This window comes from Lactuca serriola, chromosome 2, assembly GCF_051521515.1.
Source record: "Lactuca serriola cultivar US96UC23 chromosome 2, Lser_US96UC23_V15, whole genome shotgun sequence".
Classification (NCBI taxonomy): Eukaryota; Viridiplantae; Streptophyta; class Magnoliopsida; order Asterales; family Asteraceae; genus Lactuca; species Lactuca serriola.
The window spans coordinates 148,142,542-148,155,627 of record NC_136409.1 but is presented as its reverse complement, the minus strand read 5'-3'; the positions used below and the strand labels follow the sequence as shown (position 1 = coordinate 148,155,627).

Sequence of the window (13,086 nt, the reverse complement as noted above, 5' to 3'; positions counted from 1 at the left end):
CCTTGTTGATGTAGCTTGACTCAATCAAGCTCAAGAGTCTAGTGCCCCAAGTTTGACACCTCAAATGGTTCACAAAACATCACCAACACATGGAATAACCATGAGGAGAAGACACTCCATTCTCAAATCGGCTAGCCCTCACATATGTATCACTAGTGCCAATTTCTTGAGCCAAATGGGTCCTTATATAGTGTGCACATTAGGGTTACACCATGTAACCCATGACTTTACCCATTCCTTATGATCCATGGGTTTTAACCTCCATGGAGTATCCATGGGTCACCACATGGGTTAAACCCAACATAAGGAATCTTGGATCATAAGCCCACATATATAAGAATGAATGATTTACACAACCAATCCTCATATATGTAATTAGTCTCTTTTGATCACTAAATTAAGTCCAAATTAATTCTTCATCAATACTAATTAAATAACATGATTTCATATTAATATATTAGAACTTATAATATATTAATATGTCACAAATGTCCTCTTCTCACAAACGGTCTATCTAAATGTTCTGATGCCTTGCAACCCAATGGACCATTCCGAGTCGAGTTAAGTACATACCAATTATAGTTATAGACTTAGACACTAATTCAACAGGCATAACTATTGTTTAGACAAAACATAGTGTGCATGCTTGGTGCATGGCATAACTATTGTTTTAACTCAAGTATTAGGTTGATTATTCGAAACATCATACAGTGAATAATGAGTAATCAATATGACTCAAAAGTTTTTGGGCCATATATAAATTGTATTATTCTTGTGTTTCACTTTGCATGTTTTGACTTCCTGAATAGCTAGGTTATTCAAGCCATTGACAATCATTCATACTTTGAAGTAGGTATTGAGGAAAGACTGTCATGAGTGGGTCTTTAGTTTGTCTAGGACAAGGTCGTTGCAGTGTTCATGAGTACTCCTGGAATATGATTCGAGTATTGGATTCAACCCACACTCATGTGAATTACTTCATGGATTTTATCACGAGTGATCATGAGATGATAATATCTTATATTCTTGAAATGGAGACATGTGAGTTGTATTTGCGAGTCGGTTACACATTTACATATGTAAACGCACTAGTAACTAGGATGTTATAAAACATATTGTTGTGTGTAATTTGATGAGTAAGTACAAGTGAGCATTTGGGTCAAAGTTTATCCGTTCCTTTTACCCCATATGGATAAAAGCGATATATGTGGGCCCCTCGATGATTTAGTGATGACATAAGGCCTGAACTGATTTGATTTGTTCAATTAGTCGGTCGTCATAAATCGGAAATCGGAAAACAACAAATTGACAGAGAGAATGATTATAATCCATGTATCAGTCCATATGATATCTAGAATGGAGTAATATATGAACCCTTATCTAATGGACACGTCATTGAGTAGGTCAGAGTTCGACAACAAGTTTTAAGAGCTACGATTGCTAGTCGGGTTGGAATCATGCTTGCAATAATAGTTATTAGACATATCCAAGTGGGAGACTTTTGGATTAGGTGTCTAAGCCCATAACTATTACTGGTATGTACTTGACCCGAGAGTAGCATGGTCCTTTTGGGTTGCGTGGCATCATAACAATTTGGATAGACTTTTGTCAGAAGAGGACATTTATGATTTATTAATATATTATAAGTTCTAATATATTAATATGAAATCATATTATTTAATTAGTGTTGATCAAGAATTAGTTTGGAATTAACTTTGTGGTCAAAGGAGACTAATTAAATAAATGGGGATGGATTTGGTAAATCATTCATTCTTATATAAAGGGATTATGATCCATAGCTCTTCATGGTGGGCTAAACCAATGTGGTGATCCATGGATACTCCATGGAGGTTAAGACCCATGGATCATGAGGAATATGGAAAGTCATGAGTTACATGGTGTAACCCTAATGTCCACACTATATAAAGAAGCCTCACTCTAGCAAAATCACGACTTAAGATACACAAGTGAGGGAAAGCCGATTTTGGTGCAATATAATCTTCTTCAAGTTATTCCAATTGTTGGTGGTGTTGTGTGACTCCTTTTGAGGTGCAACACTTGGGGTACTAAGTTCTTCAAGGTCCAAGGATTCCAACTATAACAAAAGGTATGTTTTGTAACTTGTTTTATTACCCAAGTATCAATGTTTTATATGCTAGTTAGGGTAAAACCTTGGAAAGTTGAAGTTTTCATGTATAATAGAGAAAACATAGATCCAAGATATTTAGGGTTGCATGCACACCTTAGGAGTGTTAGAATGATCAAAACCCAACAATTTATCCCATATATGATTACATAATTGTGTAGGCTTGACCGTAGTGTCCAACTCCTCCAAAAAACCTTTATATGGTTCTTATTATGATACTATTCCTAGTATGTATGCATGTATGTATACTTTTTTAAGATACTTATATTTTTAAAGTATACTTTAAGTCAGAGTGTTTTAGACCCATTGTATTTATATTTGTATATCTTTCATGGTTTGATATACTTACTTCCCTATAAATAATGCTCTGATACCAATTTGTCACACCCCAAACCAGAACGGCGGAAATATCTTGGGGTGGTTGAGTTCATGTACAATATCATAACAATTGAATAGTAGCGATCAAAACATTACAACCATTGTATTGAAAATTTAATAAAGTTACATTGTGCTCAAAAAATTATTTCGATAATATCTAATGGATATGAAGTGAATAAATAACCATGATGCGACAATGTTCCATCCTCCAAATCTCTCATGATCACCTATAACTGAATTCCTGAGAATACAAATGATTTTGAAAAGTGTCAAAAATTAAGTTGGTGAGTTCATAAGCATTTTGTATGAAAAAGAGTTAGTAAATGTTTCGTGTAAAAATGGTTTGGTACACTTCTAGAAAATCCGACATTTTCTTTAAAAACGAGTTGTAAGTCTTATACCCAAGACTAATATGTATGTATTTCCTTTGTATATTTTCCTTGTAAAGTGATATTGTATGTTACCCGAAAATCTAATATTTTCGTAAATATAAATTGTAGTCCTAAACCCTAAGACCAAGAATGTAAGTAATGTTGTACTGAGAAAATAGTATGTAGTTCTATCTTTTAATAAAACTAATTAAGTGTAAGTTACCCCGTAAATCAAGTAGTTTTGTTAATCCCTATGTGAGTTATTATAACCGTACTTAAGACTCATATACGTGAACGGCGTCGGAATTGGTAGACATTTGTCACCCTAGACTTACCGGTCTAACTATAGCAAACAGCTGAGGTGTGGAGTTGTCAATCTCATATAGATCAATACATAACTATATCGCTCTTCCTCTAGGAGACTCTGGTTATAATTCAGGACTTAAGTTGTACACTAGGTAGGTATGGTGAAGTAAATGTCTCATAAGAGCATCAACAGATTTACGTGATCTATGACTCCTTATTCTTGTAAAACGTAATAATTATACTTTTGAATAATTATATGGTTCTTTTGAAATGATAGTGTGGTTTTGTGACTTCCAAGTTATACTAATTATAGTTTATTATGAACGTTTTGTTAAGCCATTTATATAATCAAATATATAAACACATGTAGGTTATCATTTCTAGATGTTTTAAAAGATTATAACATATAAACTTACATCTAAACACAAGTATATAAAATTTAGTATAATAAAGACAATTTCTAGTTTTTGACTTTTCTGTCCTTGTTTGTAGAAAAATTATAGAAAAATCATCGTAAGCCGAAATTTGGCTCCGTAAACTCTCAAAGCTAGAAAATGAGTCTAATTTGTCCATAATATTTTTCCCTGACCATAAGTGGTTCCTAACTAGAGTGAAAACGTTCATTTTTACAAACTGGTGTGAAAATATTCTGAAATGATAGGCAGTTCTGTAAAAATCACCATAAATTGAATAAAAATCGTATGAACGCGTACGAGTAGTCCTTAAAAAAGGTATATATCTGATCTATTTGTATGTTGAACAATTTTGAAATATACGAAGTTTAATTAGAGAAAAAAATAGTCGGTGAATAGACCACAACTTTTCTGTAGAAAGATGATTGTTAAGCTTAGATATGTTTTAGTGACATAACTTGTGTTTTTAATTTTCAAAGCCTTTAGATCATCTAAATAGGATTTGTTTACTTGTATCCCCCCCTTAAAACATGGAAAAACTCGAAAGTGAAGGGGTAAGAACTCACCTTGACTGGATTTGTGGGTAGTTTGAAGTGACGAAGTGAAGATTTCGAGTCTAGAATCTTGAATGGAGTAGATGAACTCCCTTGAAGATGTTATTATCCTAAAGTTTTAGCACATAATAATGTGTAAATATGATGAAATCAACATAAAAGTGTATAGAAACACTAGAGGTTTACGAAAATGCTTACCAAAATCTAAGGACCAACTTGAAGGTAATGATGTTGGAGGATTTTTGGCTTGATCTTGAGAGAATGAGGAGTGTTGAACATGAAAGGATATGATAATGGTGGGGGAAGGCCATTCTTGGCCGAAATTAAAAAGGGGAAGGGGATGGGATGGGTGCATGGTTGTTTATGGGTTAATCACATGTGTTGCATGGTTGCTTGTGGGGTAAAGGCTTGGGTTGCATGGATATGTGTTGGATAAAAGGTGGGAACATGGAAACATCAAGTCACTAGGTCAACTCCTACCCCTTTAATCCCTAAACCAAAATCACCTTTCACTCTTGATGATTTCGGTCCTAACTCCTCCACAAGATGTTTTCGGTCCTAGTGGTTTGAGTTCTTAGGTGTTTTTAGCCTAAGGGGTTCTAGGTTAATGATTTTGGTTATATCCCATTCCATTATTATGTTTTCGGTTTGGTATCACCCATATAAGGGTGATTTCGTTTTTGGTATTTCTAGGCCAAAAGCTAAGTTGGTTTGTTGGGATCGTAACAACCCAGGTCACTTCAAGAAAGATTTGCGTCTTCGTAAAGTGAACAAGGATGGTGCTGGACCAAGTGGGTCCAATGATCTAGAAAAGCAATAAGGTTAGATTTCTGTTTTCATGCTGAATTCTAAACATATTCAGAATTATATTTCTATGATTTCTGAAGCATTTTATGTGCTGGATGATAATGTTGTATGGTGGGTTGATTCGGGAGCAATAAGTCATGTTTTCAAAGATCTATATTGGTTCAAAGACATTCAACCAATTAAAGATGGATCTGTTGTGAAGATGGAAAATGTTGCAGAACCAATCAAAGGACTAGGACCTATTTTACCTACCTTTACTTTTAGGAAATTTTTGTGTTTGAACAATGTTTTATATGTTCCAGGGATTTGTAAGAATCTTGTGTCTAAAATTGTATTAACTAATTGTGGTTACAAACAAGTATTAGAAAGTGTCAAGTATATCTTGTCAAGACATGGTTCTTTTATGGGATTTGGATATGTATGTTATGGAATGATTAGGTTTAATATTAATTATCCTTATATAATTATGTTTGCATGACTTCTACTAGTACTAGAAATAATTTTAATAAATATGAATTATAGAATGCTAGACTAGGATACATTCATTACAAGAGATTAAAAGACACGTCTAAAATGAGTTTAATTCCTGCTTTTGATATGAAAATTAATGAAAAATGTAAAATATGCATGCTAACTAAAATCACCAGACAACCTTTCAAAGATGTTGTTAGGGAAAGCAAGGTGTTGGATCTTATACATAGTGATTTTATGTGATTTCCATGCAACACCTTCCCTTGGAAACAAAAAGTATGATGTTACTTTTATTGATGATGCATCTACATATTGTTATGTCTATTTGGTACATTCTAAGGATGAAGCACTTGATAAATTTAAAATTTATAAACAACAAGTTGAGCTTCATAAGAACGAATTAATAAAAGTATTGCGTACTGATAGAGGTGATGAGTATTATGATCCAATTTATTTTGAATCAACTGGAATAATACATCAAACCACAGCTCCATATACACCATAACAAAATGGTGTAGCTGAAAGGAAGAATAGGACTCTGAAAGAAATGGTTAATTCTATGTTGTCATATTCTGGTTTAAGTGAAGGGATTTGGGATGAGGCAATGTTAACTGCATGTTAGATCTTGAATAAAACTCCAAATAAAATGAGTAAGAATACTCATTATGAACTTTGGTGTAAAAAGGTACCAAATTTGAGTTATCTCAAAGTTTGGGGTTATAGACCAGTTGTAAGGCTCACTGAACCCAAAAGGAAAACATTAGGTGAGAGAGGTATAGATTGTATCTTTATTGGATATGTTGGGTATTCCAAAACATATAGATTCTATTTTTAGAATCTAATGACTCTGTGTCTGTAAACACAATGATAAAGTCAAGAGATGGTATCTTTGATGAAGAAAGATTTACATCTGTACCTAGACCAGAGGACATGATTCATCAATCTTCCAGCAAGAGTACCACTCAAGCTAAAGATGTTTCTGGTGGTGCGATTTCTGTACCTGAACCTAGGAAAAGCACAAGAGCTAGAAAAACTAAGTCTTTTGGATATAATTTTCCACTTTATCTAGTTGAAGGGACAAGGAATAGGACTATATGTCAACATTGTTGGGTTTTCTACGCATCAAATACACTCTAAAACTAGGCAGCGGAAAAATCAAAACAACGATATACCTAAGTGTACATGCATCATATGGATCTATGGCTTCATGCTAATTACATCAACCCTAGATAACTAAAACATAAGTAAGAAAACATACCTCTTATGTTGCCCTTGATCTCCATGCTTGAGATCTTGAACCTCCATGAAGTTGCTTGGATGAAAGGATCCAAACCAGAATCCCTCTAATGGTATCACACCCAATGACACCAAATCGTAGAATAAAAATAACTAGGAGAAGCGTCAATTTCACAAACCCAAAGGGGTTAGAAATCGTCCCTAAGATGGGAAGGAAGAAGGGTTGGCGAATACTTTAAGTCAAGGTGCAAGGAGGAATGAAATCCCTAAGGCCCTATTTATAGCCTTGGATGTATCCTAGGGTTTAGTACTCCTTCCCATGTGGGATGGAGGCCTAACCACGAAATTTCACTCGTTTCCCATGTGGGATGGAGTGATTTTCATCCAACTCTGATTCCATAAGGTTTCGGAACATTCCTGATTAACCAACTATTGATTAATGAACATTCAACCCTTTAATTAATTAAACTGTTAATTAATTCCCAAAATATATTTCCAATTAGTTTCTAATTAATTATTGACCATAATAATTAATAAACTAATATCTCCTTTATTTATTCTACTCAATTTGGGTCTTGAGGGCAACTCGAAAGGACCCTGCTATTATTAGAAATATTACCAATAGTTAATGACCTTGGACACTATTCCAACAAACATCAATATTGTATTAATATTGAGGAGGATCCAAAGACTTTTAGTGAAGCTATGGCATCTAGGGATGTTCTTTTTTGGAAAGAAGCAATTGAGGATGAGATTGATTCTATCATGCATAACAATACTTGGGTATTGTCAAATTTACCTCCTGGTTGCAAGGCATTGGGAAGTAAGTGGATCCTCAAAAGGAAAGTGAATGTGGATGGCACAATTGATAAGTATAAAGCTAGATTGGTTATCCAAGGCTTTAGGGAAAAACAAGGCATTGACTTCTTTCATACTTATGACCCTGTTGCTAGAATTTCCACTATTAAATTATTGTTAGCTCTTGCAGCTATACATAATCTTGTGATTCACCAAATGGATGTAAAAACTGCATTATTGAATGGTGACTTAGATGAGGAAATTTTCATGAGACAACCTTAAGGGTTTGTTATGCCTGGTAATGAACATAAAGTGTGCAAGTTGAATAAATCATTATATGGTTTGAAACAAGCACCAAAACAATGGCATCAAAAGTTTAATGATGTGATTTTGTATAATAGTTTTGCATTAAACGAGGCTGACAAATGTGTATATAGCAAATTTGATTCTTCTGTTAAAGGAGTTATAATTTGTCTATATGTTGATGGTATGTTAATTTTTGGTACTGATCAAGGTGAAGTTGATAAAGCCAAGAAATTATTATCATCTAGTTTTGATATGAAAGACATGGGGGAGGCTGAGGTAATTCTTGGTATAAGAATTAGAATAGGAAACAATGGGATTTTAATTTCTCAATCTCATTACATTGAGAAGATATTGAAAAAGTTTAAATTTGTCGATTGTTCTCCTGTTAGCACTCATATAGATCCTAGTCTTAAGCTTATACCTAATAAAAGATCTATAGTGTCTCAACTTGAATACTCAACGGCTATTGGTTGTCTAATGTATGCCATGATTAGTACTAGGCCTGATATAACATATGTTCTGGGAAGGCTTAGTAGATGTACTAGTAATCCTAGTTCACATAAATTATGGTTTAAAAGGGACCATAAATTATGGTTTAACTTATAAATTATGGTTTAACTTATAGTAGATATCCTTTTGTTTTGGAAGGTTATTCTGATGCCGACTGGATTAACAACTTAGAGGATCACTCCTCTACAAGTGGTTGGGTGTTTCTTCTTGGAGGAGGTGCCATTTCTTGGGCATCCAAGAAACAGACTTGTATTACTAACTCAACCATGAAATCTGAGTTTGTTGCATTATCTGCTGCAGGTAAAGAAGCTGAGTGGCTAAGGAATTTGATTCATGAAATTCCACTCTGGCCAAAACTGATATCTACCATTTCTATCAGCTGTGATAGTGCTACAACCTTGGCTAAGGCTTATAATCAAGTGTATAATCGGAAGTCTAGACATTTAGGTGTTAGACATAGCATGATTTGTGAGCTCATTATGACTGGTGTGATATCTGTGGAGTTTGTGAGAACTCAGTTGAACTTAGCCGCTCATTTGACCAAAGGGTTAGCTAGAGATCTTGTGCACAAGGCGGCTGTAGGGATGAGTTTAAAATCCACCTAAAATCTTTTATATTAAGATACCAAATTCCCATCTAATGCAATATTAAATGCTGAATTCAATGTGGAAAGCTTGATATTTGAAGATTGGAACACATTATTATCATCATTCCAAGGTATGTGTTCGGTACTGCAAGTTAAGGAGGCTGAAATTTAATTTCTTAATAGTTCTTTGAAAAATTGCAATTGCAGGTGCAAGAACAAAAGAACTACCTATATAAGCATGAAGTTTAGCTGCTTCAAGAAGTTGGGACTTGACTTTAATATGCTTATTGAAGGATGAGACACAAGCTAGTAAAATATAGTGTCAAGTTAGAACTTTGAGAATGTAAATTGTTGTGTATATTATCTTCATGTATTCACTTAGAATAGAAAGGGTTTAATCCTTAGCGACAGCTTGATATTCGAATATTCGGAATGAGTAATATACTAATGTGAAATTCAATCGTCACGATATTTTCATTGATGCATCAGTTTGTTGGTGTTATGTTTCATTTTAAGTTGATCAAAATTACACTTAAATGGTGGAGGTTTGTTGGTGATTTGTTATCATCTGTTATTTAAGTGTAACAGGATTACTTTGTTAACTAAAATTGAACTTGATAAATATTAAACAAGTAAGGAAGGTGTGGAGTACATATTTGTTTAAGTTTGATCAAGTTTCAAAGTACACGGTCATTTAGAGGCGAAGCTGCTGAACAAACGGGGGTACAGAGGCAGCGCCCCTGGGAGCGGGGTCCAAGGGGCGGCAACCCCTGGCGGGGTCTAAGGGGCAAAGCCCCTTGGCTAGGGTCGAGCTGTCATATGACAGTTTTTAGATAATTGACCATTTCTTTGACCCTTATCCATATATCCGTTTTTATGGTTTTATGACAGTTTAAAACTGTTATATGACAGTTTTTAGAAAAAGATCTTAAAGTTGGTCTTAGTCTCATTTCAGGTATATATGAAAATATCATCAAACATTCTTTGTTTTTGTCTCTCTGAATCTTATCCAATTGAAGATTTGGAAATACCACTTAAATATTTCGATTTAAAAGTGATAATCAAAAGAATTTGAAGACATTCCATATCCAAATTTCTAACATAAAATATGCTTGGTGTTAAAAAAAAAGTAGTACAACCCATAAAGAACAAAAGTGCCGAAAGAGATGCAATCATAGTTAATACGTGTCTAAGTTGGAAATATAACATGTAGATATTAAAATCACACACATAATTGATAGCCACATAAGTTCGTTAAAAAATATTTAAAATTATTAAATTTATTTTTTTCAAAAAGATAGTTCTAGTTACGTAAGTATGAATACAAACGTTACTTTCATGAAAGTTCAAACTTGATTAATTCAAATTTGTCATTATCGAAGTATCAATTAAACTTTTTTCGACTTTAGAAATATTATATTGCAACAGTAGCTTTAAGCAGACTCGTAAGTTACAAACCACTACATGGATCACATGAAATCGAAATCAAGTTCACTATACCAGATCCAACCAAAATATCGTCACCATGTAATAAAATAATATAATCATCATTGTCTCCCGAAAATTTGCTTTTGAGGATTTATTTTGTTAGGAAAATATAATCCAAAATTGCACCAAAAAACAAGTAAAATATGTTTACGGGCTGTATTTAACACAATTTCCTTAAAAAAATTCACCTAATATGACTGTTTGTTTCTTATGATACAATAGTAGAAAACATGTAACGTCTCAATAATTACAAAGAAAATTTTCATTTTCAAAATATACTAATTGATTTAAACATTTGCTTCAAAAACCATTGAATAACATTTGATTGATTGAAACAATTCATTATCAGAGTTAAATTTATAAAATCGTGGAAACGAGTATATTCGATGCATGTGTACAGTCTCACCCATGGTCTTTCCTTACAATGTCACGGGCTACACCCATGGTCTTACAAGCAAGTTCCATGGACTACCCTCATGGACCTTCATAGAATTGTCATGGGCTACCCCCATAGTCTTTCCCTGCAATACACAAAGTCATATGTAGAGAGGGATCAGATAGACAGTCGAACAGATGATCCACCCGAGAGCAAACAATCAGACAAGAACATCACAATTAGGGATTAGACAAAGAATTCTCAGGCTATCCAACTTAGACTACGTAGAACCTAAGCTATTACAATCACATCACAATATAACATGAACTCAGAAGATACTAGCATATCCATACTCTTTGCAACTAGTCTTCCCTAGTTACCCTGCCATTGACCACTTCTCAATCAAATCCTTCATTGGTCAGTCATACATAATCTGAATAACTAGACTACCCCAGCTACCTTTACCAAATATAACTCCTAACAGAAACATATGATCAATAGTATGTAACGTCCCAAAAATGCAAATAAAAATTTTCATTCTTAACCATCAAGTCATACAGCCATTTATTCCATAACCAAACCAGGTAAAACGTCTGTTTCAAACATCATAGTAAATCAAAAGTAATCAATACATAAATTAAAAAGCCATCCGAAGATGATGTGTAGTCATGTTGGACCCCTTCCCTTTCGAACTGGAAGTACCTGAAAATATTTAAACCACAAAAACCGTAAGCACAAATCTTAGTGAGTTCCCCACAATACCGCATATCATACATACATTTACCTGGGCTATCCCCATGGTCTTGCATACAAGTGTCATGGCCTAGTGGGCTACCCCCATGGTCTTTCCTTAAGTTGACATAGGCTACCCACATGGTATCATATATAAGTGCCATGGGCTACCCCCATAGTCTTTCCTTGCATTGCCATGGCTAACCCATGGTCTTATATACAAGTGTCGTGGGCTACCTCCTTGGTCTTTCATACAAGTTCCATAGGCTACCCATGGGGTCTTCCATTCAAGTATCACAAGACAACTAGCATCCTACACAACATAGTAAGAAGACTCACCTTGCTGATGCAATCCACAACTAATAGCTCTCACAGCCAATGAATGGGTGATAAACACCTCCTAATAAATCACACAAGGTAAACCATAAGTCTACCTTCTAAAAAGTAGAAATTTGACTAAAAGTTAAACCATGCGAAAAGTTAGCGGTCCAAGTCAAAGTCAACAACTAAGGTCAACACTCAAACATCACTAACAATTACTTCCCACATCGTGTCCAACTGTTGGTCACATTGTTACCAATGAGCTCAGATCCGAACCAAAACTCTAGATTTGAACAACTCAACCGCGATCAAAGCCACTGTCACGTCGTGATGGTCATGCCCTCAAGTTGTAACTAAGTTAGTCCAAAACAACTAGGAAAATACCTCATCACGTCATGTCAACCACATCGTCACATCGTGACAACAACAGGAAGAGACAACTTAATCGATTATAATTTTCCAGAGGGCCTGATTACTTCAAAATCTTCCTCAAAATCAATTCTTTATAGACATACATGTCTAATGCATGTCATGATCTCACATTAGGTCAAAATGATAAAGAAATGGAACCTCAATCACATGAATAACTTCCAAACCTAGCCAAACTCCAAATCCAACAACCACAGCCCTTAAAGGACCTTAAGGACCCATAAAGTTTCCAACTTTATGGAATCCTTCCTTCCAAACATCCATAATAGGAAGGAAAATGGGACAAAAAGCCTAGATCTAGAAGCTATCAGCATAAAGTTTGGATCTAAGACACTTACAATGATCTAGAAATGGCTTCTTTTCCCACGACTTCTTTTTCCTTCCATGGGCTCCAAAACACAAAGGATAAGCTCATAAATGAAGTGGATAGTATTAGGGTTTGCTTCAAGGCTCAAAAGGGTGATGGAGGCTGAAAATGAAACCCCAAATCCGAGTTTAATGACTTAAATACGGAGGAAACCCTAAAAGATAATGGGCTTGGACTATAGCCATCTTCAAAACGTGGCCATACTTATGTCACACCGTGACATGCTTCTCAGATACGTGCTTCCCAATTGACTTGTCGAATCGTGACCTCCCTATGGTCATGTTATGACACCTGATTTTCCCTAAAAACCATGCTTTTGACTCCTAAATGTCCTAAACCGATCTTTTTTGGAAAATGGGTGTTACAACTCTCCTCTGCTTAAATTATATTTCTTCCTTGAGATCATTCCCAATAAGTCACTCTCGTACACCATCCAACCCCATCTGAACTTTCCTGAATTTAAAATAGAACCGAGAAATCATCTCACACAG

The 13,086-nt window shown here is 34.7% G+C and overlaps 1 pseudogene; it reads left to right on the top strand.

Moving 5' to 3' along the window:
* The first annotated feature begins 7,387 nt into the window (after positions 1-7,387).
* LOC145089644 (putative mitochondrial protein AtMg00820 pseudogene) lies at positions 7,388-7,762 on the top strand (annotated as a pseudogene).
* The last annotated feature ends 5,324 nt before the right edge of the window (positions 7,763-13,086 follow it).